General features: G+C 39.9%; 1 protein-coding gene across 1 annotated transcript in view; it reads right to left on the bottom strand.

The window, feature by feature from the left end:
* Positions 1-10,270, bottom strand: part of LOC139952075 (protein FAM135A-like) — a 41,282-nt gene extending 31,012 nt beyond the window's left edge. Inside the window, exon 1 of the mRNA XM_071951024.1 lies at positions 10,101-10,270. The gene's annotated coding sequence lies outside the window, so the exon portion shown is untranslated. The remainder of the gene's footprint in view (positions 1-10,100) is intronic.
* Positions 10,271-12,015: the final 1,745 nt, after the last annotated feature.

Below are 12,015 nucleotides of genomic sequence, written 5' to 3'. Positions count from 1 at the left end.
TAATCTGGCATGTCTGGGGACTGGAAACAGCCAATCACTCATCCTTGATATTCCACGAAAATCTTTTGAATGAATGGTGAACCTAATCTAGAAAATGCTCACTTCATTTCGGTCAATTGTCAATTTCATCTTTATTCTAAACTAGGTGTCCTTAAAGGTCCACGTTGCCTTGGATTGGTCGAGTTGATCTTTGAAAAGCTTTCTGTAACCGTTTGTTATAAAATGGATATGGGTAGAAAGATGTTGTTTAAGTAGAATACAATGATCCACACAAATATGCCTCGAAATTGCGTGGTTTTGTTTTAACCTCGTCGACTAGCACGGTCGGCCATTTATAAACGACCGACCGTGTTTTTTTTTTTATGTAAAAGGAATACCGTGCAATTTTGAGAAATACTTGTGTGGATCATTATATTCTACTTTTAAAATATCTTTCTAACCATATATATGCATTTCATACATGTCATAACAAGAAATTGCTAAGGGGGTGTTGCTAAGGTTACCTACACCCTAACGCGTGATGCGGAAATCTTTCCATATATAGGCAAAGCCGTAGCCGCCAATTTAAACACTGCCTCAGCTGCAGGACTGTTTTCTAATGCATGCATGAACACAGAGATGAACATTACATATTTAGTAAATTTGGGTTTTTTCCTTCACTGACCAGTAGGCCTACAACAAACAACTGTATACTTAGTGGTTTCCACAGTGCTGAGGACAAAACCCATGTAGACACGTACAATAAGTAAACTACTCAAGTGGCATTTGAACCCGTGACCCCTGCATTCATGAACAAACCATACACTGTAAGTTAGTGTTAACCACCAAGCTTGCCCCGTTATGGAAACCAGTTATATCAGTATGAATAGCAGCTGTTCGCATTACATATAAAAATAGATAAATCAAATAGTTCAGTATGTAAAACTCTGCAAATGTAAAAATTTGCATTCAATGATAGCTAACACTATTTTTAGTTTTATCATTTGATTTGTGATAAGCACTGCATTATACTCAATGCAGTGACAATTTCCATTGTACAGCAAAGCAAAAATGCTACACACCCAGTTGCTGCTCAAAAACCAGCACGATTTTGCGACTTAGTTTTTAGCAAGCTTACAGCAGGCTAAATATTTTCCTATGCAAAATTGTTGGACCCAAGTGAAAACAACAACAACACCCCCAACAGGAAAAAACATAGACAACAGATCTACGGATCATTTGCTTATGTTGTCCCTTGCCCATCTCGGGGTATATTGTCAATGTATTTTGTTTTGTACTGTTATGGCAAATAAAACAAAAATAATAATAATAACAACAATAGACCCATTTTAAAGCCATTGGACCCTTTCGGTAAACAGTGTTGTCCAAGGCCCACACTTTGTGTACCACAACTTCTATATAAAATAACAAACCTGTGAAAATTTAGGCTCAATCGGTCATCGGAGTCGGGAGATAACAACGGAAAAACCCACCCTTGTTTCCGCGCGTTTCGCCGTGTCATGACATGTGTTTCAAATAAATCCGTAATTCTCGTTAACGAGAATTTATATTGTTTTGCTGTTTTCTCAAAAAGGAAAGCATTTCATGGAATAATATTTCAAGAGAAGTCTTTCACCATTGCCTTCTGTAAACCCTGTAAGTTATTTGTAAATCTGTGACCTTTTTTTTTTTTTTTTTCTGAACCGAAAGGGTCCAATGGCTTTAAGGACTTTTTCCTGCAGGACTTAGAAATGTATGGTAAAACTAACGATATTATTCTTTATCCCCGATACAAATTGTTGCATTTATATGCAAACAAAATGGCTTAAATGCATGGACACAAGTGTCAAGGCATGTAGACAGATACTACCACCACCAGGTTCATGTACACTGTAATTCAAGGGCTACAATTTACGGAGGTGAATGCACAGTATACTATTACTGCTAATTATGTTGCTATCAGTAGTTTTTTATCATTAACCCATAGTATCAAATTAGAAGAGTACATGTACAAACATTTATCATCCTTACATGTACATGCAGTCAGCCTCCTTTGACAGTTCAGCTTAATTTCCAATGGCTCAATTACTTTGTACTGTGTATTATCAGATGGCAAGTAACAGGCCTTGAACTTGGCTCTAATGAAGGGCAAAGCAATTTTCCTCTAGAAAAGGGGCACCTCTATGAGGAAAATGTAAATTTGTATTGGGACATTGCAAAGGGCACCACAGCAGAAACACAGGGCACCAAATCAATGTGCCATTGACCCCATGAGGGGGCTCTGAATTTTTATCATTTCCGGGGGTATACATATACCCACAACTGTTTTTAAAGTGACAGAATCCACACTAAAACTGTGCAAGACAAATCAGGTTTTATGGTCCGTATGTTTGTGGTGGTGTGTTCCAGTCTTTCGTGTTTCGTATGAATTTGTACCTCCGGAAGTTATACAAGTATGTTTGAGAGTGCTCTCATGCGGTAAAAGAAACAGCGCATTGCTGTGGGTGCTGTGGGTGCCGTGGGTTACACGTATTTCAAGGCCAGACATGTACATATAAAACTTTGTTTAATTAAATGTACACGCTGCCTTCTGATTGGGCGCTTTGGGCTACAAAATGCGTTTGTCATGAATTAACTGAGAAAAAAGATTTTTTTTTCTTTGCACGTAAAATATATTAATAATAATCAGCACAAGTTTTAACCACGGTGGAAAATCCAGCTCCGACTAAGCCGACCTGAGCTGTTCATCTCCACTCCATGTTCACTGTTCACCCAGCTGCACTGATTAGACATTCACACCCTCGCGTGCACACAACAACAACAGATGGTGTACTGTGCACTCACCATGAGGGAAGAAGTAGAAATATTCCTCATCGAAAGTGTGTGGTTTTCCTTTTACTTTGTGAACCTCAACAGTCCGCAATTTTGTGGAACCAAAGTTGTGACGTGTCCCTTTAAAACTATGGTCATGTTCACACTGTACTTTTTACTTTACATAATTTGTACATGTACATGTATATGTACAAGGTGTATAGGTTTACCTCGAAAGTGTGTGATTTTTATTTTACTTCATGAACTAAAACAGCCCGCAATTTTGTGGAACAAATGTTAGGACGTGTACCTTTAATACTACAGGTCATATTCACACTGTACTTTTTACTGTACATTTGTACATGGTACACGTATAGGTCTACCTCGAAAGTGTGTGATTTTCCTTTTATTTCATGAACTAACACTGTCCGCAATTTTGTGGAACCAAAGTTGTGACGTGTCTCTTTAATACTGTAATCACTGCCTTTAAAGCCATTGGACATGTTCGGTAAACAGTATTGTCCAAAGGCCCACACTTTGTGTATCATAACTGATATAAAAAATAACAAACCTGTGAAAATTTAGGCTCAATCGGTCATCGGAGTCGGGAGAAAATAACGGGGAAAACCCACCCTTGTTTCCGCACGTTTCGCCGTGTCATGACATGTGCTTAAAATAAATCCGTAATTCTCAACAACGAGAATTGATAATTGTTTTAATGTTTTCTCGAAAAGTAAAGCATTTCATGGAATAATATTTCAAGAGAAGTCTTACACCATTACCTTCTGTAAACCCTGTAAATTATTTGTAAATCTGTGAACTTTTTTTTTTTTTTTTCTGTTCCGAAGTGTAAAAAAAATGGCTTTAATGTCCACACTGTGTATTATTGTGTACAATGAAGTACTCGATACAGTAATGTATGCAGTGCACATTTGTCAGTTGCATTATAACATTTCAATTTGGTAGGGCTATAGTAGGCCTAATTATACCGCCAAGTGTGGTGTAGGAGGAATCGTACATATGCAACTAACATACATTGTACACACATACATGTACAATGCAGAGCCTTTCGCATGCAATGCTATACAGTGTAATTGGACACGTATGTAAACTATGCAGTTGCGAATTGTATGTGCGTACGTATACATTTGTTTGTAATTAATTTAAAGATGCAATAAATAATCAATTAACTTTGCTATGTGTACAGTTATTAACTATTAAGCACTTGACGCGAGTAAAGCAGGATCAATGGCCTCTACATGTAAGTTTCATTAATGAATTGAAACTTAAGTACATTGTAGAATGTACTGCGATACAAATGTGCACATTGCAATTTAAAGGGTGGCTGCAGTGTGTTTTTATTCATTTAAACGATTAAACATGACTTTTTAAACCTGAAATCTTTTTTTTTATTGTTTCATTAAATACGCAAGTATTTTAAAATGGTTTTCAAGAGATTAGGGGAACCCACCCCACCCCTAAAAGGGAGCCTTCATTTGCATAAACGTGGCGTCATGTCGGTAACCCAAGCCGTCAGGCCCCCTGGCTGTGTGCATATATAGAGACATGTGCACTGTGTGGCCTGGTACCTAGGCGTGTGTAGTAAGGGACCAGACTCTTTTTGCCGACGATATGTTTGAATTCCCGACGTGACGTCGATGGTAGGGGGGCGGTAACAATCCATAAAAGGGGGGGGGGGCATGACTTATTCGCTAATTACGCAAGTCATAAATGTCGGGAATAAACAAACACATTTTATTGATGTTCAATATATCAGAAATAAATTACAGCAAAATTTTAACTGTTTTATTTGAATTCACTGCAGCCTCCCTTTAAAAGCACTGGGGTCGATTTTACAAAGAGTTAACTGACTAGTCCTAACGAGAGATAAGACTAGTCCTAACTCTTTGTGAAATCCACCCCTGGACACTTGGTACTGTCTGTACATAACAAAAATAAAGATGGCACGACCACACAGTTTCAGAATGGGAAAAAGTACCAGTGAGGGTGCTAATATTGTTACATTTTGTTTGCTCCGCAATTTGACTGGTAGAAGGCATTAACTGTATCTCTGCTGCTTTCCTTCTAAGAATCGTGGGAGTTTTTTGTCTGTGTCTTTTGGTGTCAAGAGACCATGATGAAAGCTAGCGCATATTACAATTAAATCACAAAAATCAGCTGCAGTGTGCATGTGGGAAAAACAACACAAGAAGCCCAGGTGTTTACGAGCGCTTTAATTTAATTAATTAATTTATGTTTGATTCCAAAAGCAATCAGTTTCTTTTCAGCACAGCACTGGTGCAGCTCAGAGTCCTAAGGAGTACATGTTTCACAGACTGCCTCTCAGGCAAATTAATCATCTCCACAGTGAGATTGTGTTAATAATAATAATAATATCGAAGTCTTACAATGTATAGCGCACGTATCTACCAAACAAGGTATACTCAAGGCTCTTATAGGCTATACATAATATACAGAAAGAAGGGTAATTGAAGTTACAAGTTATGAGACCCAATTATCTAGCACCTTAATGGTTTACAAGTTGCTATGTACGGCGCATTCAGCAGCCACAGCCAGGAAGACCGGGCAAACCCCCTTCTTTTCGATAAGTGCACTGGGTTCTTTTACACAACACAATGGACCAATGGTTTTACGTCCCATTCGAAGGACGAAGCAATGGTTAAGTGTCTTGCTTAAGGACGCAAGTGTCACGGCTGGTGATTCGAACCAACACTCTGCTGATCAGAAACACCAAAGTTTGAATACGGTGCTCTTTAACCGCTCGGCCACGACTCTTCTTATTGATCGTTCCACATTGTACATTCAGTGCAATTGGATGATTCTGGGTGTTTTACACCAATTCCTGCGATTCCGTCTGTGTTCACCACAATGTTGAACATTTCTAAAGTCTGATTGCATATTTCTTAATTTTTTGGCCTTTAACAAAAACAATCTTCATACATACTGTACACGTTCAATAATAAGACCCAACCTTTAATTTAAGATTGAACCATGTACACTATGTATAATACAATACATGTAGTGTCAGCTTTACGTGTAGACAGTAGAGGCTAGAGTTCCACTCAAAAAAAGTGTTTCAGCCCTAGGAGTAGGTGGCAACGGCCTCTGGATAAAAAAAAATTGTAGCCCACACCTTGTAGTGGTCTTCAGGCCTTGTGTGTCTGGCGACTTGCATAAAAAAATATATAATTTTTTTTTAACTTGTTTACAATGAGCTCACCATTGGAATGGAGCCATATAAATGTTACGATTGAATGTGGATTGCTATTAAAAAAAAAACATTCATAAATACCTAAGACAGTTTATCCATTCTGATTGGTCGAGAGGGCATAACGAGGGGTTGTTTAAACGGATGATATAACACCAGTAAAAAGTGTTGAATAATGGGTGTGACACGCGACCTTGCACCTGTGCTTATAAGACAGTTTCTTCATTCCTATTGGTCGAGAGCAACGGCTGAAACAGTTGTGCCACATCACGCGATACGCGCGACGCGCACAGCATTCCCTTATAAGGAGTTGTTTACCCGAGGGCAGCGGAGGGCTTTACCATTTCATAGCTGGAGGGGTGTTGTGTTGAAAGAAATCATTGAACAATTATAATTAGTGCATTTATTTTACCTTTTGACCAAAAAGTTTTTGACCGAAAAGGTATTTATGATTGGGAATCAAACAGTGTTGAATCAGTTTTCAACTAGTGGTTTAAACCCGCAGAGGCCTGGTTATAATGACAATTTACCTCGACTTCGTCATTGATTCCCTTATTGCAAAATTGCATTGTTATATTTTAATATTTGTTCGGATTGATTTATAAATATAAAGGGCGTATCAACATCAAAACAGTGCTTGAGTACGTCATGTACTCGAGTACATGATGTACTCGAGTACTGGTACCAGTAACCACTCATAGTCATATTGCACCATGTCAACAGGTGCTAAGTTCTAAAGTACTACAAACAACGACCCTGGCTCTTTATACATGTATGGTAATAATGAAATAGTAGACCACAACTTGACATGTATACGTGATTTCAACTCCAGTTGTGACCTTGTGGTTCTAATTCTACCTCAATCATCACTGTACAAAGTACAACAACCTTTATCTCTTTTGTTTTACAATACAAATAGATAGGCCTACTATTAAAACAGTGTATTATTTTTTTAATTTACAAATCAGCCATTACCTGACATGCCTGATTACCAAACCCCCCAAAAGGCAATACTTAGATTATAAATGTGTTTTTGTTTCAGGCCTGGAATTTCATCTGTATGAGACTGATGAGAGGGAAATTTTAATTTTTAAAACATAACCAAGAGAAGACTCAAGAACTTAGTCCCTTAGACTTTAGAAGACATGGTGACCATGGACCTTTTACATGTACTTCACTTTGATACTCGGTAGAGTCCATATAAGTAAAGTAATAAGACAGGACGGTCGTATGGAACAGAGAATTTGAAGGAGGGTCTGATTGAAACAATGAGCAGGCCCACGAGAGCACATTTTTTCCAAGGGGGTGTTGTATTTTCCAAAGAATCGGCGAGCACGGTATGCAAAGCCGCTCTAGGGCCCAGGAATTTTTTTAGGACGTAGTCTGTGGGGTGATGAGCCCCCCTCTCAGCTGTTGGAATTTAATGCTTATTTCAAGGTATGATGCACCTATTTTTGCTATCATGTTTATTGTACCTAAAAACAATTATAGCTTCGTAATATCCATACCATTTGCATTATATGCTCAGACGGCGTTTCATCCCTAATCATCACCAGCATCGTCAAGGGTGGATCAAGACAAGAAAGTTTAGGGGAGGGGGTGGGGGCTGATGAGTGTTACTCCAGAGGAGGTTTCTGCACAGTATAGGAAGATGATGATGATCTATTAAAGATAGAGCCTGCTATAAAGGGGAACGCGAAGCCTTTTACAGCCTGGGGTCTGGACCCGCTGAAGGGCCTGGGAAAATTTTGCATTCTAGATGCTCTGTGGTGCAATCTTAGGCCAATAAGTTGTCTCAAAGTCAAGTTGTCTGAACCGTCAAGTTGTCCGAACGTTCGAGCTGTCTGAACCGTTGAGTTGTCCGAACAGATGAGTTGTCTGACATTCATACTGAGAACTGGCTGCAGTGCATGGACTTCACAACATTGTGATCGACATACACACAGCTAGCCGTCTCCCTCCCTCCTCACGCCGCATGGCATTGTACATGTATAGTGTGTTTTTAAAAACAGTTCTATACGATATGCAGCATGACTTAAGCGTAGCGGCCCCGGCTTAATAATAGTGGGAGTTAAAAATTTATTTGTTATAAAGTGTTACAAATTTTTCACTCAGAGATTTTAGGGGCGAGTTGAAAATAACGTTCGAAATGTATGGGGGACTATAGCATATTCCAGCACCCCCTTCAGTAGCCCATCTTGTTGAGCTGTTAATGGCTCCACTTTTAACATCGGTCTCATCACTGTCACCATATTACACTGTCACCATGTAATGGTGACAGTGATGAGACCGATGTTAAAAGCGGAGCCATTAACAGCTCAACAAGGGGTTGTTTTAAAACCCCATCGACCCACGACCCCCTCGACCATCGACTTTTGTGCGATCTTTTTTTCTGTACACCGAAATTGCCACAGTTCACAACCTCAGCCAGTCACGCACACAATTTTGTATGCTGACATGCCTCGCACATCACAACAACACAGCGAAAGAGACATACCATACACACGTAGTATGCACGAAGCAAACTGCGCGTGATTGGCTGCTGAGATCGGGCCTGTGGCAATTGTGATGTACAGATAAAAAAAACGCGGCATTTCCACTAGTGCTAGGCGAATAGTGAAGTTTTGATATTCGGATACCGCTGGCCAACTATCCAAATTAACCGGATATTCAAATAGTTTTTTTCGCCGCTATTAAAAAAAAAAAAAAAAAAGCTAGAGGGTGCTGTTCGTTTGTGAATGAGATCGTATGGGCGGATTGATATTAGTTTTAGACAGTGTCACTCGGTTCATTCATAAAAATAACCGGATCTAATTTAAAGATGGCGATTTGCTTTTTCTTTTGATCGTGATTGACTCTACGTGAAGGAAAACTTTCGTAATCTTTGAACAACTTACATCAGAAATGTCATTGTTTTAACTCTTCACGGAGGTGAGCATTAGTTAAATACTTTATTTATGCTGTTTTAATAGAAGTTTCATAAGGATTCAGACAAAACATTCCTATCAGTTGTTGCCCGACGTCCGCGGATATTCGGATATTAAAAGAATATCCGGTTACTTGGTTTTAATTACAGAACTATCCGGTTTATAAATAGCTATTCGCGCCCTATGCGGATATCCGGTTAAGAAAAAAAAGGCATTCGCGGTTACGGATAGGAAAACCTATTCGCCATTAACCGGATATTCAAATAATTCGCCCAGGCCTAATTTCCACGTGTATCTCTTGGCCGATCCGAGATTATTATCCCAACAGGAAACCTGCGTGTACCGCCCGAATACGGTTACGGCCAACTCATTATGTGATGATCAGGCAAACCCATTTCCGGCCGATCGCTCCCGTCCTGTGTACTATTCCTCCATGGTACTACTAGTTGCTCTAAGCGGAGCTCAAGGTTGTACTTGTAGACCCCACCGACCAAAATGGCCACACGGACGTGTTTGGGGTCCCCAATCGGTGTGCACGTGACCTGCGGAAGCGGAGAGTAAATACTCCCAATTCTGTGTAGCTGATGCAGATAAATATAACCGCAGTCTCAGACTTGAAATCAAGTCTTGTCGTGGAAGGAAGTTGCGTCGCGGATCACACACTGTGAATTCTAAATCGGGGACTTAATTCTTACTCAGCCATAAAGCGAAATTTTATAAATTCGGAATTGGGACATTCTTCGAACACGGGGCAGACGTCGAGGGGTCGTGAGGGTCGAGGGGTTTTAGTACAACCCCTCAACAAAGTGGGCTACCCCTCAGCCCCCTCAGCACCCCCCCCCCCCCCCCCCCCCCCCCCCCGCTCTCGCAGGCCTGACAATGAGTGTGACTGGGCAAGGACAGGGAGCTAAGAAGATGAATGGACTTTGTCAGTCTTTCACAAGTGCCCCTGTCAATGTCAATGCGTGGATTTTGAAATTAGAAAATGGTTAGTCGTGTTCGTGTGTGACAGCTAGCTAGCAACTGACACTTACTGTCTATGCTCAGAGTCCAGAGTCAGACAGGCACCGCCGTCTTCTCTTCGAAATTTCATTTTCCCCCCTCTCACAAAGGCAAAAACACAAAATGTGTAATTTTACAATTGATATATTTACCTGTTGAGGCGCTCAAGCTGTAGCACTAGGAAAATGACAGTCGCAATAGTCTCATTTACATACTGAACAGTATATAATACACGTTGTTATTTATTTGTTGATCGTGAAATTACAAAATCTGTTTTTACACTCGGCAATTCAGCGAACTGTCACTGGGGTAATGTAAGGTGTCTACAGCACGTAGCTTTACACACGGACGAGGCTGAAATCAGACTTCATTGATCCAAGGAAGATAGAGGGCGCCCTGTATAAATTGCAGTGCCTGCCTGATGCACTTGCACTATACTACCAAAAGAAGTGTACATGTTTCATACCCAAAGCCTCTCAGACCGAGTCATAATGTTCCGAGAAGTAAATCATTTTTCCGTTTAAATTGCTGTGGCTTATCTTTTGAGCCAGGCTTTTCGAAAGTAAAAACACCCCTGTACGACTAAACTGGCCAAATTAATTCCACCTTAGCTTGAAAATACCTCAGTCATTATAATTGCAATATAAGGCAGTTTTTAGAGGGCTAAAATGTAACACTTGCAAAATGTTCCAGGTTGAAAGTGAGGAACTCAATGGTACATTAATACTGGACCACTTTTTAACAAGGTAAATCATGACCGTCAATCTTTGATTAACAGAAAAGGCCCGAGGGTAGTGTGTGATTTTGAGTGCTAGATGATTCTCAGAAAAGTTAGATGTTCCAAAAATGAGTAATAAGTAATTTGTAATTTGGTTTAAAGGCACTGGACACGTTTGTTAATGTCACAGACCGGTCTTCCCACTTGGTGTATCCGAACATTATGCAGTAAACAACGACCTGAGAAAATTTGGGCTCAATAGTAATTGGTCGCCACAGTGCACGAGAATAATGGGATGAAAATACCGATTGCACAACTTTGTGGGCTTTCAGCAGGGCTCAGCATAATTGAAAGGCTTCAGGCTAGGACTAAAGTGGTTTATTATTTGAGTGAAAAATAACCTCTTTCTCAAAAACTATACGTTACCTCGAAGTGACCCATTTCTCATAATTCCACATGGGACACAGGGACAACAATATGAACCCTTACGGGTGTACCTCAAGAAATAAAGATCGTATATTCAACCAACGCTAACTTCAGCCCGAGTTTTTATTATGGGGGTAGTCCGGGTGCTAATTTATTTTCCCCAAACGGCATTGCAATGATTTGGTAAAAGAGCAGGCCCATTTATGACGTAATCTGACGGAAAGAGCCAATCACAGCGGCAGGGGAACATATTGCAATGTCGTTTGGGGAAAAAATAATTCGCGTCCGGGGTCCCCCCGCCGAGCTACGACCGTCGCAATGAAAAAGAAGAAGAAAAAAAAAAAAACATCACAGATGTGATAACTTCGAAACATAGAAGCAGCCATCTTGGGAAAGGGGTCATATAACGCTTGTGAACAAAATATAACCATTAATTTATCGGGGCCTGGCTCACCCAACCAATTGTGGGTCAGTTACTTCAACAATCCCTGAAAGTTTGGGGCCCTCAAATCTGTCTTGTCAGTCACTATTTACTGGGGTGCACCCGGCCCCTATACTACCATGTTTACCAACACTTTTAACGGTGATTCACTGTCATAATTTTTTGTTGTAATCAAGAGGCAGCTGCTACCGAGGAAACTTTTTGTTTTAACTCGAGTCAAAAGTTTTTTAACGTTTTTAGGGTGATTCTGTCTTTCACCGTCTTTTTCCTTAAAATAAATATTCACTTGTTTTCAGATTTGTTTTCACCGAAAAATATGGTAGTGGTGCCACGTTTGTCTCCATTTTTTGGCGTCCATTTCGGATTTTCACCCAGGGTCTCAAACTGTTTTTTTTTTATCATGAATTATCACTTGTCTTGGGCAAACTCTTGGTGGCGCACTATATACTACTAATTAGTTTACATGAAAACAAATTGATGA

The sequence above is a fragment of the Asterias amurensis genome, chromosome 20 (assembly GCF_032118995.1).
Source record: "Asterias amurensis chromosome 20, ASM3211899v1".
Taxonomy (NCBI): domain Eukaryota; kingdom Metazoa; phylum Echinodermata; class Asteroidea; order Forcipulatida; family Asteriidae; genus Asterias; species Asterias amurensis.
This window is presented reverse-complemented; position numbering and strand designations above follow the sequence as displayed.